At 35.1% G+C, this 23918-nt stretch overlaps 1 long non-coding RNA gene across 1 annotated transcript; it reads right to left on the bottom strand.

Moving 5' to 3' along the window:
• Positions 1-12936: 12936 nt before the first annotated feature.
• Positions 12937-23623, bottom strand: LOC120216844. Its single transcript, XR_005525088.1, has 3 exons — positions 23522-23623; positions 13117-13179; positions 12937-12980 (listed from the first exon to the last, which is right to left on the bottom strand). It is a non-coding gene; the product is annotated as an uncharacterized LOC120216844 (long non-coding RNA).
• Between the last annotated feature and the right edge of the window lie 295 nt (positions 23624-23918).

Genomic DNA, 23918 nt, shown 5'->3' with positions numbered 1-23918 from the left:
CTCAAATCGAAAAATTTCGAGTCAAATATTTTATAAACTGAACTAAATTAGAATCAAAATATATTATAATATGATAAATATTTATTATTAAATTTAAACATAAACTCAAAAATTCAATTCAATTCGACTTGATTTAAATTTTATAAACTCAAATCGAAAAAATTTCGAGTCAACTATTTTATAAACTGAATTGAGTATTTAGGTCTAACATAACCTTAAACCCTAAACCCAATATAATAACTTATTGTTCACTTATAGTTGGTTAAATATTTTCAAAACAATTATGTTTTGAGGTTTTAGGGTTGCTACTTTAAGTTCAGATTGTTATGGTAGATTTTGAGAATGGATTATGAATTTGGGGTTGGGCATGTAATTGAAGCATTTTGGAATTTGAGGTTTAGAATATGATTGAAGCATTTTGGATTTTGGGGTTTAGAATGTAATTGATGACTATGTTGCAAGTTTTAAAAGTTGGAGGACCTAAATGAAAGCGCCTGAAAAATTTCAGTGATCATTTATATAATTTACCCTAACAGAAGTGAAACGACTGTTACGTTGGGATCATATACAAACGAACTAAATGTTTGGTGACTGTATTGCAATTTTTAAAAGTTGAGGGACCTAAATGGAAGCATCTGAAAAGTTCAGTGACCATGTATATACTTTACTCTTAATTTTATAATGATATTTATTTTATTATCATCATAGTCTTATGCCATTAAAAAAATTAAATAATATTTTAACACTAGCATTATATTTTATTATCATTTTGTCATTTTTTTTATAACGTTATTTAAAAGTATTTAAAGTCGCGTTCAAAAAATGATACAGAATTCAATTGAAGTGGATGACAATTGTCATGGCCCGAAGTAAATTAGTGCAAATGGCTCTGATTAGACAAACTTTATATCCTCTCAATATAAATTTCCGAGATGCATTAAAATAATTACTTGTTCTTATTCCTCCCCCTGCTGTCTGTCGCTTCATTTCAGTTTAATGTCAATGAATTGCTTGCTTTTTATGAAGCAGAGATCGGAGCAAACACTTGTTTCCTATCAAGAATTTTATTATTACAATGCCTCATTTTAAAATTTTCTTTTATGTGACGTGATATCCGAACAGTTTCTTTTATGCCACTGAAATATATTTAATCATTGCACAGAACACAGGAAACATCAGTTGTAATTCCCATACGAGTGAGCCTTTCTCTAGTTGGTAGTCTATCTAGGATAGTCATCCACGAAATAATGTTAAGTTTAGGTATGTGCATGGGAAACTAAATAATCTTGTGCCATGGATCCTTTGTGTGTTTCCCAAATCTTTTTAGTAGTCAAAGTACCTGCATTAAGAATAGGAAGTACTTCTGTTTTTATTTGCAAGAGTCGTTTAAAGCTCCAACTGGCAATAGCACTTTCAGTCATAACTCTGAAATCATTTGATTTAATTACATAACTGTAGGTCCAAGCTACCCATAATGAACCTTCACCAGAAAGGAGGGTTCGAATGAGCTGTATCATTGTAGCTTTGTTCCAATATTTAAGGTCCTTTAGCCCTAGTCCACCTTCTGATTTTGGGCAACAGATCCTCTCCCAGTTGACTCTTGCACCAACTGATTAATTTTATTAATAACAGTCTATGGAAGGAGAAACTGCCTACACCAGAAATTTGCAGTGTTAAGAAGCACTGTTTTAACCAGCTCAAGTCTTCCTGCATAAGTTAAATGTTTCCCAGACCACTGATGAATTATGGACTTAATTTTGTCAATGAGGGCAAAGCAATCTTTAACAGTAAGTTTCTTAGTGACTAATGGAACACCAAGAAACCTAACTGGAAGAAGACCTTGAGAGAAACTTTTAATTCAAAATTAGGCAGCATGATTTGGTTGAAAAGTATAATGGGAAAATGACTCATTTAGTCAATGTATTTTAGGATATTTACAAGATTAGTCATTAAGCTTCAACTATAAATACTCTAACCCATTTTACTTCAAAACCATCCCAAATCATTATAGCTTTCTCCCAATACTAGAAAATTTAGAGAGTTTTCTTGAGAATTGTTTTCTCCTTTTTATCAAGAGAGAATTGTTATTGTTTTCTCCTTGTTAGATCGAGAGAAGTTGTAATTCTTATTTTCTCATAGTGAAATTATTCTACCGTTGCTCGTGGTTTTTACCCTATATTATTTAAGGGTTTTCCACATAAAATTTGTGTCTTCTTTATCTTCATTTTTATCTTCTCAAATTATCAGTTGCGATTTTGCTCTGTCCGATAGCCGTATTCCGCAACAATTAGTGAAATTCTTCTACCGTTGCCCGTGGTTTTTACCATATATTTTTAGTGGTTTTTCACGTAAAATTTGTGTCTTCTTTATCTTCATTTTTATTTTCTCAAATTATCAGTTGCGATTTTACTCTATCCGATAGCTGTATTCCGCAACAATTAGTGAAATTCTTCTACCGTTGCCCGTGGTTTTTACCCTATGTTATTTAGGGGGTTTTCACGTAAAATTTGTGTCTTCTTTATCTTCATTTTTATTTTATCAAATTATCAGTTGTGATTTTGCTCTATCCGATAGTCGCATTCCGCAGTGTGTAATATCTACTTATTGTCTTTGTGGTTGTCACTAAAAGGTGGATCCTCCAACATAAGAAAATAAGAAGTTATTACCCATTCTTTGAAGGTTCCAGAGAACTATTCATGATAGTGAAATAGTGGGAGCTATCTGTAATAGAAGCTATGGCAACGAAATTTGATATTGAAAAGTTCAATGGGAGAAATTTATCATTGTAGAAATTGAAGATGAACAAGGCAGTATTTATTTGTGAATATATAAAAAAATCGAACACAATTCTGTTTAAACCCGTTCCAACATATTCTTATGTTCATGCTCGTTGATCTAACTTAACAAAAAAAACATAAACAAAACATAGATAAACGGTTCACGAATAATTGATTGAATGTTTTTGTTTATTTACAACTCTATTTCTAATTAAATAATATTTAAAGTTATATAATTTTAAGATTTTTTTAGTATTTTTTTATACCGTTACTAAGACGGCGATCAATACGCCTCAATAATTTGACCTTTCGATCAAAAAAATTTAAAAAAAAATATCTCAAAATAATGAAATACTTGGCATGATAAAGAAAAATGTGTTGAGAATTTAACAGGCCATTCCTATTTTGTGAAATTAAACATTTTACACGCAATGCATGCATAAAAAGTGTGTACTAGTTGTTGATTAATATATTATAAACCAGACCGCCCTTGATCTTCAATTATTAATGCTACTTCCCCACTCAGATATGCCAATGGTGGTGTTGGTGGTAAACAACTATGTCATCAAGATTTTCCATTTATTTATTATTTAATAGTGCTAAAGATATATTGAATCGCGTAACGAGTTGGGTCATTTAAATACACGTAAGGACTTTAAAAAGATATACAAGAAACATACCTAAAATGGACGTTCATTTCTGAATCTCAATAACATACCAAGTTGTTTTTCCATTAAACAGGTTGCAGAGAAGAGTGAAGTAATGGAAATGGTTGATAATTTAGTACACAGCAGGAAAAAGGCATCTTTTACTTTACACTCTGCTGAACAGTGTCAATTGTGGCAATGTCAAGCTTAGTGGAATTAGTACAATATTTATCAGAAATGGGTAGCTCTTGCTGGTTACAATCATCTTTTGCAGGTGCAGATGGTGGGCAAAATTCCTTGCCTTTACCCCCACACCACGCTATAAAGCCCCATCGCTATAACCATTCCTCCTATGATGCTACAGCCACAGTGAAAGATATTTATTTTAATGGAGATATCTGTTGAAAAGAACAATTACTTCTTTAGTTTTATTCACAGTTGTCGAAGTTATCATTATAAAAAGGAGAATTACTTGAATGTGTTGTTATTTTGGAGCTTTCACTCTTTCCTCTATGGGATATTTGGAAAGAAGTTGATTTCTAATTTGCTCAATTATCAAACACCAAAGTTGTTTAAGGTATTGTATTATTCATTTAAAGTGGCTTTAGTAGTTTGGGATTAGGTGTGTTAATGGACTATAATTTCCACTATTTCCTGTCGGAACCGTCTTTCGGTTGGGCCCGTAATTGGGCTTTGACTTGAATTGATTGGGTTAGAGTCGCCACCGACCGTTTTAAAACGAATTTAGGTGGGTCGAACACCATCTTACCTGATCTGCGTTTTTCTAGAAATGTGTCGGGTTCGGGAGTCGGTTACGGTCAAGGAAGGATTAGCACCCTTGAACCGTCCTTTCGGTACCAATTAATTTATCGGTTGTCTTTAATTGCAAAAAATTAGAGATTTAAATTTAAATTTAAAAACCGATTTGTATCACTTACCTTTGATCGATTGAAAATATCACTGAAAATATCAAAAATGTTAGATGATAGAATAAAAATAAATATAAGGGGGAAAAATTCTAAGATAAAATAGGTAACAGAGAAAATTAAAAGTTAGTAAAAACAGAAAATTAAAAGTTAGTAAAAAAAAAGAAAATAAACAAAAACAATAAAATAATAATGAAATAAAAAATCAAAATAATAATAGAAAGTCAAATGAATAAAATAAAAAAAAGTAAAATGGTTAGTTTTAAAAAAATAAAAATAAGAATAAAAAAAATATTCAAACTAAAATCGTGAAAGGAAAATAATAATAAATAAAACAGAAATGACGAAATTAAAATAAAAGTAAAATAGAGGGCCAAAATAAAAACAAATGCAACTAGTGACCATAAGATGAAAACTCAGCTAGACTAGGAGGACTTAGGGGTGATTTAGCCTTAACTTAGTGACCAAAATAATATGTGTTTCCTAAATATAGAGGACATATGCGTAATTAACCCACGAATGTGGTGACTTAAATGTAGAACATGTTAATAATACATGGACCTTAACGCGATTTGACCTTAAAATAACAAAGTAATGCCTATTCCTTCTCCCCTAATCTCTATTCTGCCCGCAATATCATATCCCAGTTTCCTTTCTTCTCTCTTTTAGCTCTCCACCCCACGACGAAACTCAAACAAACCATGGCCACTCAATGGCCACCATGCAAGGTGGCTCTTTCTTCGATGATATTAGCTCCGGCCACCACATGGGTAAACCTTCTCTCGACGAACCCAACGACAGCCCCGGTAAGTTTCTAACCCCTATTTTTTATTTTTTATTTCTAACTTCTTTCCCGTGATCCTCATTCCTTCTGTTTATTGTGTTTCTTCGCGTACTTATAGTGCTTCAAGAAACCTATTTTTAGGTTTGGTTCAGAGTCCTAATGGGACTAAAGCTCCTTGTTTGTTGGTTGTTGATGATATGGGTGATGGGAAATTCGGTGAGGGTGTTGGTGCCGAGATCTCCGGCGGTGGTTGCTTGAGTGGCGAGAAATTAGTGTCTACAGTTGCCCCTCTTTGCCTTTTTTCGTGGAATGAAAAATAGGACAAAGATAAAAAGACACAAATTTCGTTCGTATCGAATGTCCTCTGTCGTAGAGTTGAAATCCGATGTTAAGGCTGGTTTGAATCATGAAATGACTCCCTCATCATGAGGTCGAGTCCATCTTGAAATGATGTGGAATTGATGCCGTAGCTCGGGATCTGAATCGGAAGGTGGCTTCTCGTTGCCAATTTGTAGTCAACTTCGGTCTTCTTCTCGGTTTAAAGACCTTGGATCGGAATCGAACTCAGAAATCTTCGTTGACAGATAGTTTTTCTTAACTTAAGCCGTGCTGTTTGAAAATGGTTGCTTGTCACTAAGGCACGGCTAACCCAAATTCTATTATCGACTTGAAAACCTTGACTGCAACCGAGAAGTAGTGTGATTGATGTGTCATCGAGCTGAATGGAATCGAACTCAACAATTTTGTTAGCAGATAACCCTTCTTGCCTTGAGCTATGCTGTAAATTTGATTTGCCTCTGAGTTGAATGTAATCGAACTCGAAGGTCTTTGATGACAGATAACCCTTATAGCCTTGAGTTATCTACAAATGATGTGCCTTGGAGCTGAGCGTAGTCGAACTCGAAGGTCTTTTGTTGGCAAATGGCCCTTCTTGCCTTGAGCTATGTTGCAAATGATTTTCCATCGAAGTTGAATGTAGTCGAACTCGAAGGTCTTTTGTTGGCAAATGGCCCTTCTTGCCTTGAGCTATGTTGCAAATGATTTTCCATCGAAGCTGAATGTAGTCGAACTCGAGGGTCTTTGTGTTTCAAGAGAAACATTTTCAAAGGTTTTTTTTATGTTTCAAGAGAAACGATTTCAAAGGTTTTTTGCGTTTCAAGATAAACGATTTCAAAGGTTTTTTTGTGCTTAAAGAGAAACTGTCTCCAGGGAGGCAAAATTTTCTTTCAAGAGAAACATATGCAAAGGTTGGTGTTTCAAGAGAAACTATCTCAAGAGAGACAAAACTTTGTTTCAAGGGAAACTGTCTCAAGAGAGACAAAATTTGTTTGAAGAGAGACAAAATTTGTTTCAAGAGAAACTGTCTCAAGAGAGACAAAACTTAGTTCCAAAAGAAACTGTCTCAAGGGAGACGAAATTTGTTTCAAGAAAAACATATTCAAAGATTTTGTTTCAAGGGAAACTGTCTCAAGAGAGACAAAATTTGTTTCAAGAGAAACTGTCTCAAGGGAGGCAAAACTTTGTTTTGAGTAAATTAGTCTCAAGAGAGACAGCCCTTTGTTTCGAGAGAACAATCTCAAAGGCGATCGATAATCTACTTGTTCTAGCATGTTAAAGAAATCATTTCAGAAGCTCTAATCGTTGACTTAATGAATTCGAATCTGTGGATGGCATGTTTGTTGTGATTCTAAATCACTTCATCGAGCACGATATCCTTCTTCGTGAAATTGAAATCGTGGATGGCTCATTCGTTGTGAAGTTGAGCCAAGATTTGAATATCCTTCGTCGTGAAGTTGAAATCTAAGCTTGAGAAAGTTGATTTTGAGTTGGATGTCATCCGTTATGGAGTTGAAATTTAATTTCAAACAAATTGTGTCGCTTCGAGTTCAATATCATTCGCTGTGAAGTTGAAATTGACTCTGAATGAGACTCAAAAAGTTGTTTTGTCGTCAGACAGTCGCCCCTTCGCTGTGAGGTCGAGCAACCACCCTCAACTTTTGAATGTGCTTTTGAATCGAGTATCTTTCGTCTTGAAGTTGTCACTTGAATCAAAGAGCTGCAAAAAATTATGTATGCTAAAAATGATAAATGTGATGTCTAAGATGCATGCAACATGAATTAATTCTTTTTTTATCTCCTGGATGGAGCCTCATTCTTTGTTTGCTTGTTCCTGCATGTAGAGGAAAGAACTTAAGAAGATCTGATAATTTGCATCAGGATGTTGAATCCCCAAAGATGCCCCAATATTCGATATTGAGTCTTCAAAGATGCCCACATTGTTCCTCATTTCTTGCTTCAACATTGATTCTAAGCATGAGTTTTGTGTCTAAGAGTCACATGTCATTTACCAAGATCCACTCTAGAGAGATTGTCTTGTTTGAAAAAAATGTTTTTCTTTCTCTTTTATTTTCAAAGTTCTGAAAATATCAATTAAAAGAGTTTCGAAAAATGTTTAATTAGAAGTTTTGAAAATATTGCCCCTTTCAATGTTTTACAATTGAGACGAATCATAAAACTATAGTTCATTGGATATCAAAGAATTAATTACATTGTTAATCCTTCAATAAATTATAGATATTTGACACGTGACAAGATCAAAGCTATTTTTGGGAAATTGTTAAGTAAGGAAAGGATAAAAAAGTCTCAGGTTATTGTGTTTGGCCAAAGGTTTGGCATTTTTGTTTATTTGATGATGGGGTAGCTTGTATACTCCTCTACTGGAAGTGTTCTCCGACTCCCATCTTTTATGGTCACGCTCAGATTGTGCGATGCCTTATCAAGGAATTTGTGCGATCGCCTCAACTGCCCAAATTTTATATTCGAGCCACCTTTTCAGGTTTTCAACTCGAATCCTCCTTTGGTTTCAAGACGTCATTCGAAATTTACGTCTTAAACCACCTTTGTTATTTTTCTCTATCATGCATTTACACTGTTTTTTGCAAATAAAGATTAATCCTGATGGGCGGGATGAAATCTGAAGATAATCTCTTCTGTTCAGAACTTCATGTATAATTAGAAGGGACTTTTAAGGCACGTAATATAGGTCATGGTTCATGGTTATGAAAGAAAAGGATAAATAGGCCCAAATAAGTGTTTCAGGGTATCGAACCAATGATCAATTCATTTTGATGCCTTCAATCCTGTCTTGCCCAATTCGGTTCTGCTCGTATTTGTTTCTCTTGATTTTCTTTGGATGTTCCATGATCTTCGAGTGAAGTGATTCTGGAATGATTGTGCTTGGTTAATCTCATAATTTGAATCTCGTCGCGTCATTTGAATCGAGTGAATCTTTGCATATGCGTCTTGTCTTCTTTTTCTTCACTTTTTCCTTTGTTTTTGTTTTTGTTTTTGTTTCTTTTATCTTTTTTTCTTTTTTTTTCTAATTGGATCTTTGCACTTAACATTTGGTATCTTCTTTGGATTGATGTCTTCACTCATGTCAGCTGATTTTTTTCACCTTGCCCCCCAGTGTGGAGAGTGATCATTGGTTAGGGTTGAATCAGAAGAAAAATACTATAGGCTCAAAAGAGGACACAATGGATATATATTTTCTCCTCTTGTGAAGGGATAAAGAAAGAAAGTCGTTCATCATTTAATACATGGAAGTCCTCACAGAAGAGGTATCCCCAGGGAGATAGATTTTCAGGATTAATTTTATTCACATAAAAACAATGTAATTAATGTATGATATAATTATTTCGAATGAATTCTTCTTTATGCTTCTTGCTCCCAAAATGTCTCAATGTTCAGGCTCCCTACGAGATGCCCCAAGTTGTGTCTTAGAAGAATGCTCATGTTCAAATGAACAACTCAATGCCTTAGGTCTTAGTGGTATAAAAAAGGTCAATTTTGAGTCTAAAAAGATAATGGTGTGACTTTATTGACTCAAACAAAGGTTCAAAAGTTTCAAAAGGTGGTAATGTCAAAATCTGGTCTTTAGTAATGACCATGAGTTATTTTGGGTAAAGAATCAAGGTATTTTATTTTGGGGTTTGAGATAGGATAAGAGAGGTCTAATCTTGTCGCATGTCAAAACATCTATAATTCTTGAAGAATTAAAAGAATAATTAATTCATTGAATATTCGAAGAACTAAAGATTAAAACTCGTTCAATTGTTCTACCTTAAAAGGTAACATAAATTCAGTCGTTTAAAAGATTAAGCAAACGTGTTCAAACAAAATAATGCTCTCAGTGCAAATGGTAGATGCAATGCCCCCTTCTTCGATTGTTCATGCCCCTAGATCCACCAGGTTTTGGATTTTGCGCTTTAGTGCCTTACAGTTCTCAGAGGAATGTCTGGAGCTTCCTATGTGGTAACTGCACACAACTTCAACATCGTAGCCCTTAGGATATGAGTACTCTTTTCTCATATCATCATGGCAGGCTTAGTCCTATAATCAGTTGATCAGGCTCCCACTGTATTGATTTTAGTTTTTTCTTTAATTGTCACAATCTTGCTTCCATGTGGTGTCACGTGATTAGGACCACTTCATCGAATCCTCCATGACTTAATTTTATGTTTATGAAAATGCTTAAAAATGAAATATAGATGCAAAATGCAAAAATGCATGAAACGTTGGAAGCATTGATCTAAAAACATGTATGTTATTATAAATAATCTTTATTGGGACAAAAGTGTTTTATCTTATAAGAGACAAAAATATCAAAGGTATATTATGACTAAATCCTCTAGACCATGAAAGGCTTCTAACAGGTTGACTAGTCCTCTACTTTTGTCTGTCACCGGTTGAATACCCTGTCGAACCGCTCCGACTTCTCTGGCTGAATGGTGCAAGTGTTGAGCTGCTTTTTGTACTTGTTCTGAGAAATCTCGAATGGTTGCATTTTTGGCTTTAACCCTCTGTTGAGCATGTTCCCTAATAGAAACGCCATTGGAGCCTTCGTCAATAGGAGCTATCTAAAGTTCATTTGTTTGTCTCTTAAACTCGTCCACAATGGCCTCTAACTCAGCTAGGTTTTCAACATCTTGTTCTTGTTGTCTCTGAAGAGACTCTCCCGGTCAGTAGCCTTTTTCTCTTCTTGCCCCTACAACCTTTGCCAAACCATTTTCGAAAAGTGGACTTTTGATGTGCTTGGTGTAAATCTCGGTCCATTCCGAGTCATTCACAATGCAACAGAGTGGTATACTAATACTCTTCGATTGTGGGCACCACGTCTTCTTGATTGAACGTGACATATAATTGCCTTGCAGAGTGTCTCTCTTTTCCTTCTGAGTCTTTTCTGACCATGGTCGGACCTCTGCATTTTTTACCTCTTGTATTACAACCCCTTTGTCCATTAATGCAAATTATTTATGGTTAACGAACATGTTTTTGTGGATCAACACCTCTTTTGAATGAATGATGCAATAGATAAAAATAAAAGAGAATAAAATAAAAAGAGTTAGTGAGGTAAAGATAAAAAACAATCATGAAAATAAAAGTCCTACCCCACATGCTTAATATTCCTACCCGGACATGATCTCTATCCCACAAGTTGATTTTGAACAAGTCCTAACCGCATCAATTTCTAGTTCACATGATTTGAACAAAAAATAAAGCAGGAAATAATTCAATACAGACTAGGGTTTGGAATGAGGTCTTGGGGTGGGCTCTAATTCCATGTAGTCTCCCGTTTTATGTTCTAAAAAGGTACATGAGTTCTCCTTGTTGGTGCCCCCTTGGGCTTGCCAGACTCTTAGTCTTAAGCCCATTACAAAGGCGACGTTTTCACCCCCACTTAAATAGGGTTCGGAGCTCGGGTATAGAGCCAAAGATGAAAACTTTTCAAAAATCTGAAATCATTAAAAAACACGTCAGTGCAACTATTTATTTGAAAAATAATAATCAAAGGTAAATAATTGGAATCGAATAAATAAATTTAAATTTACTATTTTCGCATAAAAATAAAACCGAAGATTAATTTTGGCCTGACTCACTTACCTGTCCCTAGCAGAGTCGCCTAGCTGTCGGAACCGTCTTTCGGTTGGGCCCCAAAATTGGGCTTCGACTTGAATTAATTGGGTTAGAGTCACCACCGACCGTTTTAAAACGAATTTAGGTGGGTCGGACACCATCTTACATGACCTGCGTTTTTCCAGAAATGTGTCAGATTCGGGAGTCAGTTACGGTTAAGGAAGGATTAACACTCTTGAACTGCCCTTTCGGTACCAATTAATTTATCGGTTGTCTTTAATTGCAAAAAATTAGAGATTTAAATTTAAATTTAAAAACCGATTTGTATCACTTACCTTTGATTGATTGAAAATATCACTGAAAATACAAAAATGTTAGATGATAGAATAAAAATAAATACGAGGAAAAAATTCTAAGATAAAATAAGTAACAGAGAAAATTAAAAGATAGTAAAAAAAGAAAATAAACAAAAACAATAATAATGAAATAAAAAATTAAAATAATAATAGAAAGTCAAATGAATAAAATAAAAAAAAGTAAAATGGTTAGTTTAAAAAAAATAAAAATAAGAATAAAAAATATTCAAACTAAAATCGTGAAAGAAAAACTAATAATAAATAAAACGAAAATGACTAAATTAAAAAAAAAGTAAAATAGAGGGCCAAAATAAAAATAAATACAACTAGTGACCATAAGCTGAAAACTCAGCTAGACTAGGAGAACTTAGGGTGATTTAGCCTTAACTTAGTGACCAAAATAATATGTGTTTCCTATATATAGAGGACATATGCGTAATTAACCCACGAATGTGGTGACTTAAATGCAGAACATGTTAATAGTACATGGACCTTAACGCGATTTGACCTTAAAATAACAAAGTAATGCCTATTCCTTCTCCCCTAATCTCCATTCTGCCCGTAATATCAAATCCCAGTTTCCTTCCTTCTCTCTTTTAGCTCTCCACCCCACGGCAAAACTCAAACAAACCATGGCCACTCGATGGCCACCATGAAAGGTGGCTCTTTCTTCGATGATATTAGCTCCGGCCACCGCATGGGTAAACCTTCTCTCGACGAACCCAACGGCAGCCCCGGTAAGTTTCTAACCCCTATTTTTTATTTTTTTTTTTATTTCGAACTTCTTGCCCGTGATCCTCCTTCCTTATGTTTCTTGTGTTTCTTCTTGTATTTATAGTGCTCCAAGAAACCTATTTTTAGGTTTGGTTCAGAGTCCTAATGGGACTAAAGCTCCTCGTTTGTTGGTTGTTGATGATATAGGTGCCGGAAAATTCGGTGAGGGTGTTGGTGCCGAGATCTCCGGCGGTGGTTGCTTGAGTGGCGAGAAATTAGTGTCTACATTTCCTTTTTGTATGGGATTTCCATTTAAAGTGATTTTGATTACGGTGCCAGGAAATTTGATGGAAGTACCTTCCGAGGTGAATTTTCTCGCCGAGAATGGCAGAACCGAGAGCTGCAACAATGATCATGCAGAGAGGGTCGAAGGCAGTGACAAATACAGGGCCTCTTGTTTTCATGACCAGACCTTGCACGTAATATGTAATCCCGGAGCTAATTATACCCTTCATTAAAACCAGATTGGCAGTAATTAGCATGCACTACAAATAAATATGCTGTTCAAGTTTAGCTTATTAGGTAACCTGATAATTTGATTAACAATAACACAAATACTTAATATTTGTGGGCCTGGTGAGATTTAAGATACTTCATAAGTCTGACCTAAATCGAAATATTTGGTAGATGTTTGATACTTACAGAGTACAATGGAGCAAAAAGCCTAGCGTTCCAGCCCAAAGCCCATCCACTAAGGTGATGTTCTACAGCCAAGGCAATTGCCAAACTCTGGATTGTACCCGTCAAGCATATCAAGGAGGAAGAGAGATTTCCGCTGTGTATTTCTTTATGGTAATTGACTGAACCATTTCAATCAACAACAATTCACTCATTAAATTAATTTCTGATTGTATTTATTCACAGTTGCAGAGCAGGCATGGGATTTCTAAGCATACAGTTCCATCCATTAGTGGAATATCACGTAAGACAACCTACTTGCAGAACATAGAAACAAGACCAGGCAACACAACCGACAAGGATCAATAGTGTCCCAGATATCTAGTGGGTCAACATACCTTTTCGTCCTAATAGGATTCAAACTCTTAAAAATATGATAAAATTTTATTAGGATTCAAACTCCTAAAAATATAATAGAGTTCTACTATGATTTAAACTCCTAAAGATAAGATCCACAAGCACTATAAATAGCTATTGTAACTCACTATTGTAATACATTCGGAGAAGGATATATGAAATACCAAGCAAAAAATTACAAGAAACTCGTAACTATTTTTTGAAGCATTTATATTTTGAAAGGTAAAGTTCATACCTTCGCATGTTATTTTTCCTTACCCTTGTTGTGTTTTGATTCGAAAGAAAACTGAGAGAAGTGTTTTTGGCCGATGAACCGGGGCGTTTTCGAGATCTATTTTTATAAATCTAGTCCTCGAGGCTTGTGTTTTTGAAAAACTATTCGGATTTTTATAAACGGGTTGTGTAGATCCGCGTGTTTTGTCGTTTTTTTCTTCGATTGACTTTTAATTTTGACCCCTAATTCATTTTTTATTTTAATTTAACCAATGTATAAATATATATATATATATATATATATATATATATATATATATATTTAATTTATTTATTTATTATAATTTTTTTTTATTTTTCTTTGCGTTATATTATATTATTTTCCTATTATATATATATATATATATATATTATTTTTTATATATGTTTACTTATTTACTATGTTTTTTTTACTATATTTTCCTAACGTTATATATATATATTCTTACTTCATTTTATTTTATATTTCTATGATTACTATTTTTTAGTTAATATTATATGTATATTTATTTTTTCATTTATTTATTATTATTGTTACTATTTAATATTTTATTATATTATACATACATTTTTATATTTTTATATATATTTTTTATTTTATGTATACTATTTATTTATTTTCATTATGTTTTTAGTTTCTTTGTTCTTATTATTATTATTTTTTTTAAACACTTTACCTTTTTTATTCTTTTTTGTATATATATTTTTTTCTTCATTTATTTTATTTTATTCAATTTCATTTTTTTTTATTTGTTTCATCCAATTATTTTATGTTTATTGTTATTGGTTTCATTTATTTCCTTGATTTACTCTTTAATTTTGTTATTTTCTTTTATTATTATTATTTTCTTTTAACATCTTATTTTAATTTTTAAGGGTATTTCCGTAAACTCATTAAGGGTAAGTAATTCGGATCAAATTTTACCTTTTAATTTAATTTGCAATTTTCTTAATCAAAGACAACTAGAAATTACGTAGTACCGAAAGGGCGGTTCAAGGGTGTTAATCCTTCCTTGACCGTAACCGACTCCCGAACCCGACACATCTTTGGAAAGACACAAATCAGGTAAGAAATAGGGTATCCGATCAACCCATTTGTTTTAAATAAATGATCGGTGGAGACTCTCAATCCACATTTTTCAAGTCGAAACCCAATTCCGGGGCCCAACCGAAAGACGGTTACGACAGCTTGGCGACTTTACCGGGGACACAGGTAAGTGAGTCAGGCTAAGGTAATTTCCAGTTGTCTTTTTAATGAAAAGGTAAGTTTAAATTTTAAGGTAACATTTCGATCCTTATTACTTACTTTTGATTATATTTTCGAGTAAATAGTTGTACTGACCGTTTTTTAATGATTTCAACCCTTAAATATTTTTCATCCAAAGGCTCTATACTCGAGCTCCGAACCCGTTTTAAGTGGGGGTGAAAGCGACGCCTTCGTGTGAATTTATTCATCGTATGAGCCTAGCAAGTAACCTTCGGGATTCATATATCTTATGCCTTCGTGTGAATTTATTCTCCGTATGGGCATAAGGGAATGTTTCCTCTCGAGTTTAACTTAGTCCACACAAGCCTGTGATGGGTTTAGGACTAAGGGTCTGGTAAGCCCAAGGAGGCACCGGCAAGGAGAACTCGAGTACCTTTTTTTAAAACCTAAACCCGGAGACTACAAGGAGTTAGGGCCCACCCCAAAACCTCGTTTTAAACCCTAGGATGCCAAAATTATTTTCTGCTTTACTTTCTGTTCAAAACATGTGAACTAGAAATTTATGCGGTTAGGACTTGTTCAAAATCAACTTGCGGGATAGAGATCATGTCCGGGTAGGAATAATAAGCATGTGGGGTAGATATAATGTGGGGTAGGACTTTTATTTTCATGATTGCTTTGATTATTATCTTTACCTTACTAACTATTTTCATTTTTTTCCTTTCTTTTATTTTATTTCCATCATCTGCATCATTCAAAAGAGGTGTTGATCCACCAAAAAACGTGTTCGTTAACCATAAATAATCTGCATTAATGGACGAAGGTGTTGTAATACAGGAGATTAAAAACCCCGATGTACGACTATGGTCCGAGAAGACTCAGAAAGAAAAGGGAGTCAGTCTTCAAGGAAGTTATGTGTCAGAGCTTGTTAGCTATGCCTCTATCAGCCTAAAACAGAACAATGTGCAAGAACTTCGAGACATCTGGGACAGTTGGAAGAATGATCGAAAATAGAATTTTAGTCAACGGTATGGTGACATTGCACTTTTGCTTCATGTCAAGACCGGTGAGCCCTTAATCAGAGCCTTGGTTCAATTCTGGAACCCGGGATATAGTTGCTTCACTTTTAACCAAGAGGACATGGTACCTACCATCGAGGAGTATACTACACTATTGCACTGTGAAAGCATTAAACTGGAGCGAGCCTACATCAAACACATCAAGAGTCAGCCTTTCAAGAACAGACTGGCTAAGTTGCGGGAGTAGATGAAAAATGGGTAATTGACCGGACTCAGCGCAGAGGCAGTGGGGAAGGAATTGAATGGATCCACATAAAGCAATTAATGAAGAACCACCCTGATAAGTGGAAGACTATATACCTTTTTGCACTAGGTCTGTACGGGTTGATTATCTTTCCGAAGGTATTGGGTTGCATTAACGCAGCCGTGGTAGAATTGTTTGAACAACTTCCGAGACGAATCAACCCCGTACCGACCATCTTAGCCGAGACCTTTCGGTCTCTTAATCATTGTCGAAGATCTGGTGGAGGTAGGCTCGTTGGGTGTATTCAGTTCCTTCAAGTCTGGATTCACAACCATTTATGGAAGACTAACGGGGTCACCTACCGCCGATTTAGCACCACATATTCACCTTTAGGGGAGTTCATCACAATGAAATGGCATGAAGGTGCTTCAAAGGAAAAGTGGATGAAAGTTTTTACACATCTTCAGGATCGGGATATTACCTGGAGAGCCCCCTGGTTGTTCCTCGGTGACGTTCTTTTCCGGTGTGGGGATTCTGATACTATAACTTTACTCAGACTTTGGGGTGCAGTTGGGTATGCTCCATTGTTAGCACTTAGACAGTATGGGGCACGTCGGTTTGTCCCCATAATATACGGACTAATTAAATCAGAGTTTGTGTATAGCGGTGACAGTTATAAGAAAATGATCAGGGAAACATTTGAGTCATGGAAGAAAGTATTTCGAATGGATGTCGTTGCTGCCAGAGACATGCTTACTCGGGATTATGTGGAGTGGAGAAGATTGAGAAAGAATGATAACGTCCCGGTGCCAGACTGTGAAGACACTCGGACTATGGAAGAACATATCAGGACTGTCCCTTCCAGACTGGATATAGCCAAGACATAGTTTGAAGCTGTGAATAACGAGCTGAAGCAGAGGATTAAGGAACTTGAAACTGAACGTTATCAATGGAAACTCGAGGCCGACTCACAGAAATATAAAGTAGACAAACTAGAAAGAGAACATAAAAAAGTCCATTTTGAGCTTGAAGACTTGAGAAAGGGGTATCAAGATACGGTCAAGGATAACTCCAAGTTGAAGGTGTCTTATGAGTACTGGAAAGATGAAGCTCATAGCTTGAAAAGAAAGTTCGAGGGGCCTGATGAGAGAGCTTGGAAAGAACAGATAAAAACTGCCCAGAGATGCTTAGTAGACAGCCAGCATCAAAACCAACGCTTGAAAATCCAGATGGCTAATCTGGAGAAACAACATGAGAGAGATGGCAAAACAATAACTGAGTTAGAAACTATTGTAGATGGGTTCAAGAAGAAAGCAAGCGAGCTTCAGATAGTGCCCTTCGACGGAGGTTTACAGTGGTATTTTCGTTGGGAGCAAGCACAACAAAGGGTGAAGGCCAGAGACGCAGTCATCCGAGACTTCCTGGATCAAGTACAGAAGACATATCACCATCTACACGGCCTGGTAAGGGAAGCTGGAGTGGTCCAACAAGGCATACAACCAATGACAGATGAAAACAGAAGACTTGTCAACCTGTTGGAAGCTGTTCGGGGTCTAGAGGATTTAGTCCGAATGTACCTTTGATTGTTTTTATGTCTCTTACAAGATAAAACATTTTTTTCGAAACAAGGATTATTTATAATAATGGACACTTTTCTGGATCAATGCCTCGAACATTTCATGCATTTTTTCATTTTGCGTTGTGCATCTACATTTCATTTTTAAGCATTTTTATAAACATGAAATTTCTTCATGGAGGATTCGATGAAGTGGTTTTAACCACATGACACCACATGGAAGCAATATTGTAACATCAAAAGAAAAAAACTGAAAACAATACAGTGGGAGCCTGATCAGCTGATTGTAGGACAAAGCCTGTCAGGATGATCTAAGAAAAGAATCCCCATATCCTAAGGGCTACGATGTTGAAGCTGTTAGCTGTTACCACATAAGAAGCCCCAAACATTCCTATGAAAACTGTAAGGCGCTTGCCGAAAAAAGGGGCATGGTATATACCATTTGTACTTAGAGGATTGTTTTGTTTGAACACGTCTTTGATCTTTCATGTTTGCTTAATCTTTTAAATGATTGAATTTATGCTGCTTTCTAAGGTGGATCAATTGAACAAATTTTAATCTTTAGTTCTTCGAATATTAAATGAATTAATGATTCTTTTAATTCTTCAAGAATTATAGATTTTTGACATATGGAAAGATTAGACATTTCTTACCCTGTCTCAAACCCCAGAATAAAATACCTTGATTCTTTGCCCAAAACAACTCATGGTCATTACCAAAAGATGAAATTTTGACATTACCTCCTTTTGAAATTCTTGAACATTACCTTTATCTTTTTATACACTCTTACCTTTCTTTGAGTCAATAAGATCACACCACTGTCTTTTTTAGACTAAAAAATAACCTTTCTTACCATTAAAACCCAAGGCATTGAGTTGTTCATTTTAACATGAGCATTCTTCTAAAGAACCAACTTGGGGCATCTCGCGGGGAGCCTGAACATTGAGACATCTGGGAAAAAAGAAGAAGAATTCATTTGAAATAATTCTATCATACATTAATTACACTGTTTTCATGTGAATAGAATTAATCTTGAAAATCTATCCACCTGGGGATACCTCTTCTGTGAAGATTTACATGTATGAAATGATGAACGACTTTATTTCTTTATCCCTTCACAACAGGAGAAAAAATATATATCCCTTGTGTCCCTTTTTGAGCCTGTAGTATTTTTCTTCTAATTCAACCCTAACCAAGGATTACCCTCCACACTGGGGGCAATGTGGAAGAAATATGCTCACATGAGCGAAGACATTAATTCAGATGAGATACCAAAAGGTGAACCAAATGCCAAGTGCGAAGATTCAATCAGAACAAAAAGGGCAAAAAAATAAAAAAAGAAAAAAAGCAAAAAAGAAGAAAACAAAAAAAAGAAAGAACAAAAATCAAAAAGAAAAATGGACAAAAAAGCACATGCAAAGATTCCCTAAAGACAAATGGTACATCAAGCTTCAAACTATGAGATTGATCAAGCACAATCATTCCAGAATCACTGAATCACTTCACTCGAAGATCATAGAGCATCAAGAGAGAGAAACATTTTGAGCAAGATTGAAGGCATCAGAATGAATTGATCCTTGGTTCAACACCCTGAAACACTTGTTTGGGCCTATTTATCATTTTCTTTCATAACCATGAACCCTGACCTACATTACGTGCCTTAAAAGTCCCTTCTAATTCTATATGGATTTCTAAACAGAATAGAATATCTTCAGATTTCATCCCGCCCATCAAGATTAATCTTTGTTTGCGAAAAACAATGTAATTAATGCATGGTAGAGAAAAATAACAAAGGGGGGGTTCAAGACGTAAATCCTGAATAACGTCTAGAAACCAAAAGAGGATTCGAGTTGAAAACCTGAAAAAGCGGCTCGGATATAAAAATTGTGCAACTGAGGCGATCACACAAATTCCTTGATACGACATCACACAACCCGAGTGTGACCACGAAGGTTGGGAGTCAGAGAACACTTCCAGTAGAGGAGCATACAAGCTACCCCATCAAACCGTTGAGCATCAAATGCCAAACCTATGAGCATCACATGCCAAACCTTTGAGCATCAAATGCCAAACCTTTGACCAAACATAATAACCTGAGATTTTTTTTTATCATTTCCTTACTTAACCACTTCCCAAAAATAGCTTTGATCTTGGCACTTGTCAAATAGCTATAATTCATTAAAGGATTAACAGTATAATTAATTCTTTGATATCCGATGAACTCTAGTTTATGATTCGTCTCAATTGTAAAACCGTGAAAGTGACAATATTTTCAAAACTTTGGATCAAACTTTTTCAAAACTCTTTTAATTGATATTTTCATAACTTGAAAATAAAAGAGAAAGAAAAACATTTTTTTTCAAACAAGACAATCTCTCTAGAGTGGATCTTGATAAATGACATGTGACTTTTAGACACAAAACTCATGCTCAGAATCAATGCTGAAGCAAGAAATGAGGAACATTTGTGGCATCTTTGAATATTCAACACCAAATATTGGGGCATTTTTGGATATTGGGGCATCATTTGGGGATTTAACATCCTAATGAAAATTATCAGACCTTTTTTAGGAGATAAAATATAACCAATTCATGTTACATGCATCTTATGCATACATTTTAGAGCATCATATTTATCATTTTCCACATACATAATTTTTTGCAGCTTTTAGAGTCAAGTTTTGACTTCAAGACGAAGGATACTCGATTCAAAAGAACCTTTAAAGATTCATGTTGGTTGCTTAACTCAGCAGCAAGAAGCTACACTTCGACCAACTCGACAGATTGAAAGTTTCTCTCGAACTCACAATTTGCTCGAGAGTAGATTCCAACTTCACAATGAAGGATATCTAGCTCGAAGCCAAACATCCACGATTTCAAATCCACGACGGAGGATATCGTGCCACTCAAGACAACACAAGTTCAACTTCACAACGAAGGGACGGCTGGTTGTCAACAATAATTTTCTAATTTCGGAGCCAATTTCAACTTCACAGCGAAGGATATTGGACTCCAGACAACGCAAGTTCAACTTCACGACGAAGGGACCGCTGATTGTCAATAAACAATTTCCCAATTTCAGATCTAATTTCAACTTCACAACGAAGGATATTGGACTCCAGACAACACAAGTTCAACTTCACGACGAAGGGACCGCTGGTTGTCAATAAGCAACTTTCCAATTTCAGAGCCAAATTGAACTTCACAGCGAAGGATATTGGACTCCAGACAACGCAAGTTCAACTTCACGACGAAGGGACCGCTGGTTGTCAACAAACAACTTCTCAATTTCAGAGCCAATTTCAACTTCACAATGAAGGATATTGGACTCCAGACAACCCAAGTTCAACTTCACGACGAAGGGACCGCTGGTTGTCAATAAACAACTTCCCAATTTCAAAGCCAATTTCAACTTCACAGCGAAGGATATTGGACTCCAGACAACACAAGTTCAACTTCACAACGAGGGACCGCTGGTTGTCAACAAACAACTTCTCAATTTCAGAGCCAATTTCAACTTCACAACGAAGGATATTGGACTCCAGACAACGCAAGTTCAACTTCACGACGAAGGGACCGCTGGTTGTCAACAAACAATTTCCCAATTTCAGAGCCAATTTCAACTTCACAGCGAAGAATATTGGACTCAAGACAACGCAAGTTCAACTTCACGACGAAGGGACCGCTGGTTGTCAATAAACAATTTCCTAATTTCGGAGCCAATTTCAACTTCACAACAAAGGATATTAGACTCGAGACAACACAAGTTCAACTTCACAACGAAGGGACGGCTGGTTGTCAACAAACAATTTCCCGATTCCAGAGCCAATTTTAACTTCACGACGGAGGATATTGGACTCGGAACAATGCTACTTACTTGGATTTCAACTTCACGACGAAGGATATCCAATTCCATGCTCAACTTCACGACGAAGGGGTCACCCGCGGTTTCAACTTCACGATGAAGGGAATCGTGCACACAAGCATCATCCATCTTTAGATTGGATTTCAACTTCACGACGATGGATATCCAACTCAAAGAAGGATTATCTGTCAACAAAGACCTTCGAGTTCGACTACGCTTAGCTCCAAGGCACATCATTTACAGCATAACTCAAGGCTAGAAGGGTTATCTTCCATCAAAATTGTCGATCGATTCCATTCAGCTCGATGACACATCAATCGCACTACTTTCCGGTTGCAGTCGAGGTTTTCAAGTCGAGAAGAGGACCTGGGTTAGCCGTGCCTGAGTGATAAGCAACCATTTTCAAGCAACATAGCTTAAGTCAAGAAAAAGCTATCTGTCAATGAAGATTTTTGAGTTCGATTCCGATCCAAGGTCTTTAAACCGAGAAGAAGACCGAAGGGCAACGGGAAGCCATGTGCTGATTCAAATTCCGAACTACGGCTTCAATTTCATATCATTTCAAGATAAACTCGACTTCACGATAGAGGAGTCATCCATAACTCAATTCGACAGGGAGTTATTGAAACATTAGAGTCTATTTTCAACTCCACTGAACGAAAAGTGTATCTTTTAATCTTTGTCCTATCCCCGTTACACGACTATGGGCAAAGAGGGGCAGCTGTCAACACACCTTTTCGTCCTACTAGGATTCAAACTCCTAAAAATAGGATAGAATTTTGCTAGGATTCAAACTCCTAAAAATAGAATAGAGTTCTACTATGATTTAAACTCCTAAAGATAGGATCCACAAGCACTATAAATAGCCATTGTAACTCACTATTGTAACACATTCGGAGAATGATATATGAAATACCAAGCAAAAAATTACAAGAAACTCGTAGCCATTTTTCGAAGCATTTATATTTTGAAATGTAATGTTCATATCTTCGCATGTTATTTTTCCTTACCCTTGTTGTGTTTTGATTCGAAAGAAAACTGAGATAAGTGTTTTTGGCCGATGAACAGGGGCGTTTTCGAGATCTATTTTTGTAGATCTAGTCCCCGAGGCTTGTGTTTTTGAAAAACTATTCGGATTTTTATAAACGGGTCGTGTGGATCCGCGTGTTTTGTCGTTTTTTTCTTCGATTGACTTTTAATTTTGACCCCTAATTCATTTTTTATTTTAATTTAACCCTTATTATTTATATGTATAAATATATATATATTTAATTATATTTAATTTATTTATTTATTATAATTTTTTTTTCATTTTTCTTTGCGTTATATTATATTATTTTCCTATTATTATATATATATATATATTATATTATTTTTTATCTATATATATATTCTTACTTCATTTTATTTTATATTTCTATTATTACTATTTTTTAGTTAATATTATATGTATATTTATTTTTCATTTATTTATTATTATTGTAACTATTTAGTATTTTATTATATTAAACATACATTTTTATATTTTTATATATATTTTTTATTTTATTATTTTATGTATACTATTTATTTATTTTCATTATGTTTTTAGTTTCTTTGTTCTTATTATTATTATTATTATTTAAAAACACTTTAACTTTTTTATTCTTTTTTATATATATATTTTTTTCTTCATTTATTTTATTTTATTCAATTTCATTTTTTTATTTGTTTTATCCAATTATTTTATGTTTATTATTATTAGTTTCATTTATTTCCTTGGTTTACTCTTTAATTTTGTTATTTTCTTTTATTATTATTATTTTCTTTTAACATCTTATTTTAATTTTTTAAGGGTATTTCCGTAAACTCATTAAAGGTAAGTAATTCGGATCAAATTTTACCTTTTAATTTAACTTGCAATTTTCTTAATCAAAGACAACTGGAAATTACGTAGTACCGAAAGGGCGGTTCAAGGGTGCTAATCCTTCCTTGACCGTAACCGACTCCCGAACCCGACACATCTTTGGAAAGACGCAGATCAGGTAAGAAATAGAGTATCCGATCAACCCATTTGTTTTAAATAAATGATCGGTGACGACTCTCAATCCACATTTTTCAAGTCGAAACCCAATACCGGAGCCCAACCGAAAGACGGTTGCGACACAGTGCTTATCGGACGAGTCGCCGCTTCCGCTGCTCCCATGGTGGCTTGTGTTCCTTGACCAAATTAAATCAGTAACGGGGCGGGCCCTTATAAAGTGTCATGAGTAAAGCTCCTGAAAGGGTCACCACAGTCCCAATTACCTTGGCTATACTGCGTATTTCCTTCATATTTAAATGCTCCAATCTGATCACGCAGTTCGTGAATGAATTTCAATGGCTGGAAACTAGCAACTATAAAGCAGATAATTTTGGAGTCCGCAAAATTTACCGGAAAATGAGTGCAATCACAAAGGTGATTGAAGGGACTGCATTCATAATTGCAGATGTAAATGATGCTGATGTATATTTCATTCCCATGTAAACGAAGCCTTGATCAAGGATTGGCCTGTCCACAAC

This window comes from Hibiscus syriacus, unplaced genomic scaffold (genome assembly GCF_006381635.1).
Source record: "Hibiscus syriacus cultivar Baekdansim isolate YM2019G1 unplaced genomic scaffold, ASM638163v2 tig00110174_pilon, whole genome shotgun sequence".
Lineage (NCBI taxonomy): Eukaryota > Viridiplantae > Streptophyta > Magnoliopsida > Malvales > Malvaceae > Hibiscus > Hibiscus syriacus.
Note: the sequence above shows the minus strand (reverse complement) of the source record. Positions and strands in the feature narration are given on the sequence as shown.